The sequence below is a fragment of the Amblyomma maculatum genome, chromosome 3 (genome assembly GCF_055883805.1).
Source record: "Amblyomma maculatum isolate TAMU_Amacu chromosome 3, ASM5588380v1, whole genome shotgun sequence".
NCBI classification, from domain to species: Eukaryota; Metazoa; Arthropoda; class Arachnida; order Ixodida; family Ixodidae; genus Amblyomma; species Amblyomma maculatum.
The window spans coordinates 214,196,509-214,204,937 of NC_139346.1; positions in this window are offsets into that span (position 1 = coordinate 214,196,509).

An 8,429-nucleotide genomic window follows, 5' to 3' on the forward strand; every position below is an offset into this window, starting at 1 on the left:
AGCCTTCGAACAGTCCCTGGGCGTCACCTGTTCTCGTCAGAAAGAAGAAAGATCAGAGCTGGAGATTCTGTATCGGCTATCGCCACCTTCACAAGTTGACCAGAAAAAACGTCTACCCTCTTCCGCACATCGACGATGCACTTGATTGCTTACATGGAGACAGCTACTTTTCCTTCATTGACCTTCGCTCTGGCAACTGGCAAATCTCCGTCGATGAACGAGACCGCGAAAAATTTGCATTTATTACTCCCGATTTCCTCTGCTAATATAAAGTCATGAATTTTGGCCTTTGTAACTCCCCTGCAACTTTCGAATGGATGATGGACTCGCTGCGCGGCTTCAAGTGGACGACTTGTTTGTGTTAATTAGACGACATCATTGTTTTCCCGTCCACTTTTGACAGCCACCTATGTCGCCTTTCTACCATTCGCGAGCTATTCCGCCGCGCTGATCTTCAAGTCAACTTTAGTGATGTTCGATGTTTTCTCGGCTTGTGTTCGTATTTCCGTCATTTCGTCCAGAACTTCGCAGCCTTAGCTCGCCCTCTCACCTCCTTACTGAAAAAATATGCACCTTTCTCTTGGGGCCCTGACCAAGCGGCAGCTTTCTCTGAACTTATTGCTGCTCTCACCAATCCACCCGCCTTGGCCCATTTTAACCCTTCAGCCCCTACCGAACTCCGCACTGACGCAAGTGGTCAAGGCATTGGAGCTATCCTCGCTCAGCGACACCACGGCCGCACCAGAGTGATTGCGTATGCCAGCCGCCTACTATCTACGGCGGAACAAAATTACTCTATCATAGAGAGGGAGTGCCTAGCTCTTGTTTGGGCTATTGCGGAATTCCGCCCTTATTTGTTTGGGCGATCCTTGATTACACGGACCACCATGCCTTGTGCTGGCTTTCTTCACTCAAAGTCCCTACTAGACGTTTGGGACGCTGGGCGCTAAGGTTGCAAAAATACACATTTTCCGTCATTTATAAGTCTTGTCGTCTTCCAAGATACAGACTGCTTGCCCCGACACCTTGTCGATTTTCCTAGCTCTACGGACTGTCCTGTCTTTATTGGCCTTTCCCCACATGGCCTATGAACAGCGCTTGGACTCTGCGCTTCGGTCTATCATCGACCGTTTCACTACCGGCCACTCCCATCTTACCCTCGCCATGTTCGTACTCCAAGGGAACACACTATACCACCGCAATATGCGACCTGATGGCACTGAGCTCTTGCTCGTCGTTCCGAAACATCTGCGCTCCACCATCCTCGAACAATTTCATGATGCTCCCACGGATGCACACCTTGGCGTGTCCCGCACGTATGACTAGGGCCCCTAGAAATATTGCTAGTCGGCCGCGGCGGGGGCTGCCGCTGAATGATCGCCGCGGTGGCGCTGCGGTGAACCGGAGTGCGCCACTGCTTACGGAGCAGACGATGCGCACGCTCGTGCGCTTCGAAATGCATTCGCTGCGCACAGCCTGGTGCCTTGTACGTGCGATGCCGCTCTTTAGTTTTTTGTTTCAGTTTAGTCGTAGTATTGAATTCGCACTCGCAGATTATGACTAGCAGCTTACCGGTATCGCTCAAGAGGAAAGTATACAACAGTTGCATCTTACCTGTACTCCCCTATGGGGCTGAAACGTGGAGGCTAACCAAGAGAGTTCTACTTAAGTTGAGGACAACCCAGAGGGCTATGGAACGAAAAATGTTAGGGGTAACATTAAGAGATAGGAAGCGTGCAGAGTGGGTAAGAGAAATAACTCAAGTTACCGACATTCTAGTGGAAATTAAGAAGAATAAATGGGCATGAGCAGGACATGTAGTGCGAAGAGAGGATAACCGATGGTCGCTTAGGGTAACAAACTGGATTCCAAGAGAAGGAAAGCGTTGCAGGGGGCGGCAGAAAGTTAGGTGGGCGGATGAGGTTAAGAAGTTCGCGGGGGTCAAGTGGATGCAGCTAGCGCAGAACCGGGTTAAGTGGAGAAATATGGGAGAGGCCTTGGCCCTGCAGTGGGTGTAGTCAGGCTGATGATGATGATGATGATGATGATGATGATGATGATGATGATGATGATTGAATTCGTGCCCCAGTTATTGGCATGACCACGGAAACGTTTTTTTTTTTTTTTTTTTTTTTTTGTGACCAAAGTTTTGCGCTCATGTCCCGGAGCCGATGGAGAAACGAAGCCGCTTTTTATACCCTGTTATCCTCACTGAATACTACCGAGGTGCCGTATTGTAATAACGTCTTCTGAAGATTTTGTATAAACAATCGCGCTTGCATGAAGGACTATATTAGACGCACATTCTAGGCTCAGAGGACCATATGTGCGAGAAACAGAGCGCTGTCGCCGGCGTTTTCGTTCACGCTATAATTTCATATTAACTTCTTGTTAAGTTATAACACGTTAGTAGAACTGGAACCTTTCGGATGCATGCACGATTAAAGCACGCAAGATGGAAACCCGAGCCCTGCAAATCGCATCGCGCTTCAGGCAAACTGCTTATATGCATTCTTTGGAGGAAGCCGAGTAATTCTTGAATTGCGTTTTGTAGCCTCAAAACATGTTTTAACAGCCAGCTGCTGCCTGAGAGGAAGGCCACTAACCCTTCTTTCAAACTCTGTCCTTGAAAGGTGTTCATTCTCATTTTTCATTTCATAGACCTTTTACCAACTTTGTATCCAATTGTACGTCTTTCCTACGACAACCTGCTCGAGACTTGGAAGTTTTTTTTATCCTTTAAACCCGCCAGACTTGATCATTTTCTCCTTTACAGGGTGTCCGGAGTTAACTTTCGCAAGTATTTGCAGGCTATGCATGCGTACTGCATCAGAAAGAATGGTACAGTTCGTCGCAAAGTAACGCCCATTGGAGGAGGGGTGGAGGAGGGAAAGGTCTTTGTCATGCATGGGGTTCAATCCGCAGCCAGGACACAAACTGAGTTTCGCAATGTCCTTAAGAAGATTAATTATCTCTTCTGTTTACTTTACAGCTGCTATCTCCTTCACTTTCTTTGCTCGAATGTACACTGCAGCATTCATGGCAGCCTCATCTGTATAACTGCGATGGAGTAGAACTCGGCGGCTTTCGTAGATTGCTTCCGGAGATCCGTCGTCGCTTGAGTGCCTGCAGCTTTCTGCATTCCTGGAGCCGACTCGCGTCACACGTACGATCCATCGTCACTGTATTCCTTAATCGGCTCACTGGTGCTTTGGGATCAATGCGCATCTTTTTGTCTGCAAGTCTCCCTGCTGACTGTTTTTGCTCGCACAATAAGTTGCGCTCATTTCATTTTTGAGGCAGGGGTTTTGGCAAGTATCTTGGAACGTCAGGAAACACTGTCTGGACGGCATCCTTCGTGAGGTAACATCCCGGGGAATCTCAATTAACCTTTCTCTGAATCACAGTCTTCTCAATAAAACAGCTAGGGTTCGAAGTGTCGCTCACAAACGACACAACCTTCGTCGAGCACTCTGTCGCCGCGCTTGATGGTGCGCTCCCACTCTTGCCTCTTCTCTGCGTCTTTTAGTCTCCTAAGACAGAGCATTTAACCTTGAACGAGGGCTACCCGCTCTTGCACCCGCGAGCCTGAGTTGAGTTGCAAGTCCTTTATTGAATAGGACGGCTCATGGCCTTGGATGGAGGTAACGTGGAGTAGGCAGAATCTTTGGTGTTTCCACAGATCATCACTCAAATCGAATTACTCTGATCAGGTCACTAAGGGAGCCATACTTGCCAAATATTATTTGTGTGTTAGCGTCAGTTCCTAGAAGGCGGTAGTGTTCGAAACACGTGCTGTCACGCTTGCCCCATTGTATGGACATGACGCGACCGCACATCCATAAAAAACGAGCACCAACACACATGCTTGCTAACTTCCGCGGATGCTGGCTCGCGAACGCAAAGAAGTGCACTGGTGCACAAGCGTTGCCATGGCACTAGCGGTTCAGCAGGGCGCAGACGCGCAGTACGGCAAAACCTACACCACGCTCCGAAGGCGAGCAGCGCCCCCTGCGCTTTCATCCGAGAAGCGGCCAACCGGTTCCATAGGGAACCCCGCTCGGACGGCAGACCAGCACATATTTCTAGGGACTCTAGTATGACAGCATGTGTCCACGTTTTTACTGGCCGGAAGAGACCATTTGGGGAAGAAGAAGAAGTGGAGGTTTCCGAACGTCTGAAGCTAGCGCTCTTCCACTTTTCTGGATTTTATATCGCTGTGAGCTATTTGTGATCTCGACATCCTTCGGGATGGCGGGCGCACGACCCCTGCGCCCACCCGCCACCATCGAACAGGCTACAGCGTACTCGACGGGTCACCTTGACGTCGCGGACGTGGAGCTTCCAGACTCGGCAGATGACTCCACCGTGACAGAGATGGATTCCGACAACAGCTACACGCCTGTCCAGTCGCGCCGCCTGAAAAGAAAGCTGCGCCGAACATCAGTAATGAGTGAGACACCAAAGAAGAACGCTGAAAAGCAAGGGATCTTCTCCGTGGCCTTCGTACCAACAACGGCAACGGCGAATCTGAATGTGATAAACAGACAGCACCTGACGCAGTTTTTCGACCAGCTGGTTCCCGGTGAAGTTGACGAAGTCAGAATTAATCCCTGGAAGAATGTCCTGACCGTGGATGTCAAATCCCAGGCAACAGTGGACAAGCTGAAAGGAATTGGTGCGCTAGGCAACATGCCGGTCCGTTCCTTCCTTGCACATGGGAAAAAGACTACTGCAGGTGTAATCAGCGACGTTGACCCCGAGATAAGTGAAAGCGATCTCTGCACGCTGATCAAATCTACGGCGCGCATTGTGGATGTTCATCGATTCGGCCGCTCAAAGTGCGTTAAATTAGTCTTTGAAACTGAATCCCTCCCATCCCACGTTAAAGTGGGCTATGTGAGGCACCCAGTTCGGATGTATGTTCCAAGACCTGTTCAGTGCCACAAATGCCACAAGATCGGACATGTGAGCGCCGTTTGTCGAAACGAGGTATCCTGCCGTCGATGCGGCGGTACGCATCCTCATGACGCATGCGAGACGGAGACTGTCAGGTGTTCTAACTGCTCGGGTGCCCATGAATCGACGGCTAAGGACTGTCCTAAAATTCGGGATGAAAAACGTATACTAAAAAAGATGGTAAGAGATAACTCGACTCATCAAGAAGCGGCCGCGTCTATTCGTCGTCGCAAGCACCGTTCCCGACGCCGGCACAAGGAATCGGAAGGCAAGCCTAGCCTGGATAAGTCAACTTCAGAGTTAACGTCAGCTCAGGTGCCACAACAGATTGAGTCTAATCCCGCTAAGAGTACTCTTGCTGTAATGTCGCAGACAATGTCACATGCCAAGGATCAGACAGAGGCTGTTGTATTACCTACCGCCTCTGATGCTGAGTGGCCAGCTCTACCATCAAAGGCCAACGCCAGGCCTAATCCCAGTTTGGTTGCCACACGTACTGAAAATTCCGACAACCCCGACAGCCAGCAGGTAAAAGAAATGCTGAAACAGCTGGTTCGTTCAATGCGGGTGCTGCTCTCCAGCATCAACACGCAAACAGCAAAGTTTGCTGTTCAGTTTTTGGACGCATTTGAGCCGCTCTTGGCGGCATTGCAATAATTCACAATGGCGCAACAAACTAACCCCACCTCTGTGACGATGCACTTGCGCCGCAGTGTTGTGATGCAATGGAATGCCCGAGGCCTGCGTGGTCGGCTGAGTGACTTCCGACAGCGGGTACAGAAGTACCGCTTTCCTGTGATTGTGATCTGTGAGCCCAACATGCCGGCTGCTTTCCGCCTTTCTGGATATGTTCTGCTATGGTCTAGAGAAGCAAACGAAACAAGCAAAGTGCTGGTATGTGTACGCCAAGACATTGCGCACGTCCGCCATGCTCTGCAGCCCCACAACACGAACCACTACATTTGTTTGACGTTAACCCTGAAAGGACGAGTATGTTCTGTAATTGGCGCTTATATTCCACCGAGGGATGGCTTGGACAAATCATATCTATTTTCAACAATCCAGTGTTGTGCAGCTCCTCGTATTATTGTGGGGGACTTTAATGCTCACCACCCTCAGTGGGGTAGTGCAATAATGAGCAATAGAGGAAGAGACCTGGCAGACTTTATGCATACGCAAGATCTCGTCAATATAAACGACGGCTCACCGACGTTTCTACGCGGAACAACCTACAGCAGCTGCTTGGATGTGGCGTTTGTTTCCAGAAACCTCCATCCCTCCGTTTCTTGGTGTAGTGATGTGGAAACACATGGGAGTGATCATATACCAACGTACATATGCATCAAGTGGTTTGCACCTGCCACTTCACCTCGTGTGCAATACACAGACTGGCCCGCCTTTAGGGCAGCGGTGGAGACTTCCAGCGTGGACCTCCAGTCACCATCTCAAATAGAGGGACTCATTACTTCCTCTCTCAGTGAGAACACTCGCTATGTTAGTGTGCCGGTGTCAGTGTCCAGCATCGACGTGGAATTCGAGCGGCTTCGCGCGATCCGTCGGCGGGCTGAAAGGAAGTACAGAAGAACGAAATCCGCGCAAGATCTCGCACTTTCTCGCCGAGCTAAACGTCAAGTTTTGCGTCACCTGGAGAGGTTAGGACGACAACGTTGGAGACAGTTCTGCTCATCACTTGATCCCCGTAAGCCCCTGTCGCGTATCTGGCATGTTGCGAGAAGCTTGCGCACACCTCCGCGAGAAAGGCACCCTTTTCGTGCCCTGGCCCTTTACCAACGCCGCAATGAAGTTGACGTAGCTGAAGATTTTTGTAAAATGGTTGTGGGCACAAACCAGGCACAGTTACCAATTTCAGAGGTTTTTGCACCACCTTCGCCGAATGATCAATACGACGTGCCCTTTACAATAGCTGAATTAGACGCCGCTCTTGCTTCTTGTCGGCATTCATCTGCACCTGGTCCTGACGGGATTACTTATTCAACCTTATCGAACCTAGGCAAGGATGGTAGAACTGCACTACTTAATTATTTCAATGATATATGGGTTTCTAGTACTGTTCCTGAACACTGGAAAATTAGCCGCCTGGTTGCTCTTTTGAAGCCTGGAAAGCCTCCTCTCGAACTTACCTCATACCGGCCAGTTGCCCTAGCAAGCTGTGTTGGAAAAGTTATGGAGCGCATGGTGCTGGCAAGACTTGAGTGGTATCTAGAGAGTAATGATCTTTATCCTAATATGATGACTGGATTTCGCCGCGGACGTTCTTCCATTGACAGCGTCATCGACCTTGTGGCGACAGTAGAACACGAAAAGCGTCACCGTCGACTAGTAGCTGCTGCATTTTTAGATATAAAGGGAGCTTACGACAACGTCCTCCATGAAGCTATTCTTGATGGACTTGACGACGTGGGAGTTGGTGGCCGGCTGTACTTGTGGATTGTAAGCTATCTCAGCGGCGGTTCTGTTTACATGACTACGCCTGAAGGAGATACTACCCACTTTCAGGTCGGTCGTGGAGTTCCACAGGGAGGAGTTCTCAGCCCAACTTTATTTAACGTTGCGCTAATTGGCCTGGTGAGTGAACTGCCAACTAACATCCACATAAGTGCATATGCTGACGACATCTGCATCTGGGCCTCTGGTTCGACGCGCCCACAACTACGTGCGAGACTGCAACGAGCTGTGTCATTAACATCGATGTACTTACGGCGTCAAGGTTTATTTTTAGCGGCAGAAAAGTGTACAGTGATCGCGTTTACGGGAAAATGTGTCAGCCGCTACCCGATTACCCTTCATGGAGTCGTAATACCATACATCTCCAGGCACAGATTCTTGGGAGTAATTATTGACCACCGACTATCCTGGTCGAAACATATTGCTATGGTGAAGAAGAGGCTAATTAATTTTTGCCATGTACTTCGTTACATAGCTGGCATCAAATGGGGTCCAACTGAGCGCTCCTTAATACGCCTTTACGAGGCTCTGTTTGTTGGCTACATCCGGTACAGTCTCCCAGTACTCTCTAGTATGAGCATTTCCTGCTTGCGGACTTTAGAGAGCGTGCAAGCGCAGGCACTGAAAATATGCCTTGGACTGCCCAGATGCACCTCTAACAAAGGCACAATTGAAGAGGCACACGCTCGCCCAATGTCCATATACTTGTCACACGAACCACTTCGTGTATATTTACGAGCACTTACAAGACACCGTTTTCACCCACTCAGCAAGATTCTGGATGAGAGGCCGGACTGCAGTTTTACAACTGCACTCCGCTGCCATCAGTCGCAAGTACCGACAGGATATGCCCTCCCATATCATCCCACCCAACCACCATGGACGATGGATAAACCTTTTGTGCACCTTCGTGTTCCCGGAATACTAAAGAAATCAATGGTACCAATTAGTGGACTCAAACAACTTACTCTGGCACACATCTGGTCAGAATATCCCAGTTATAT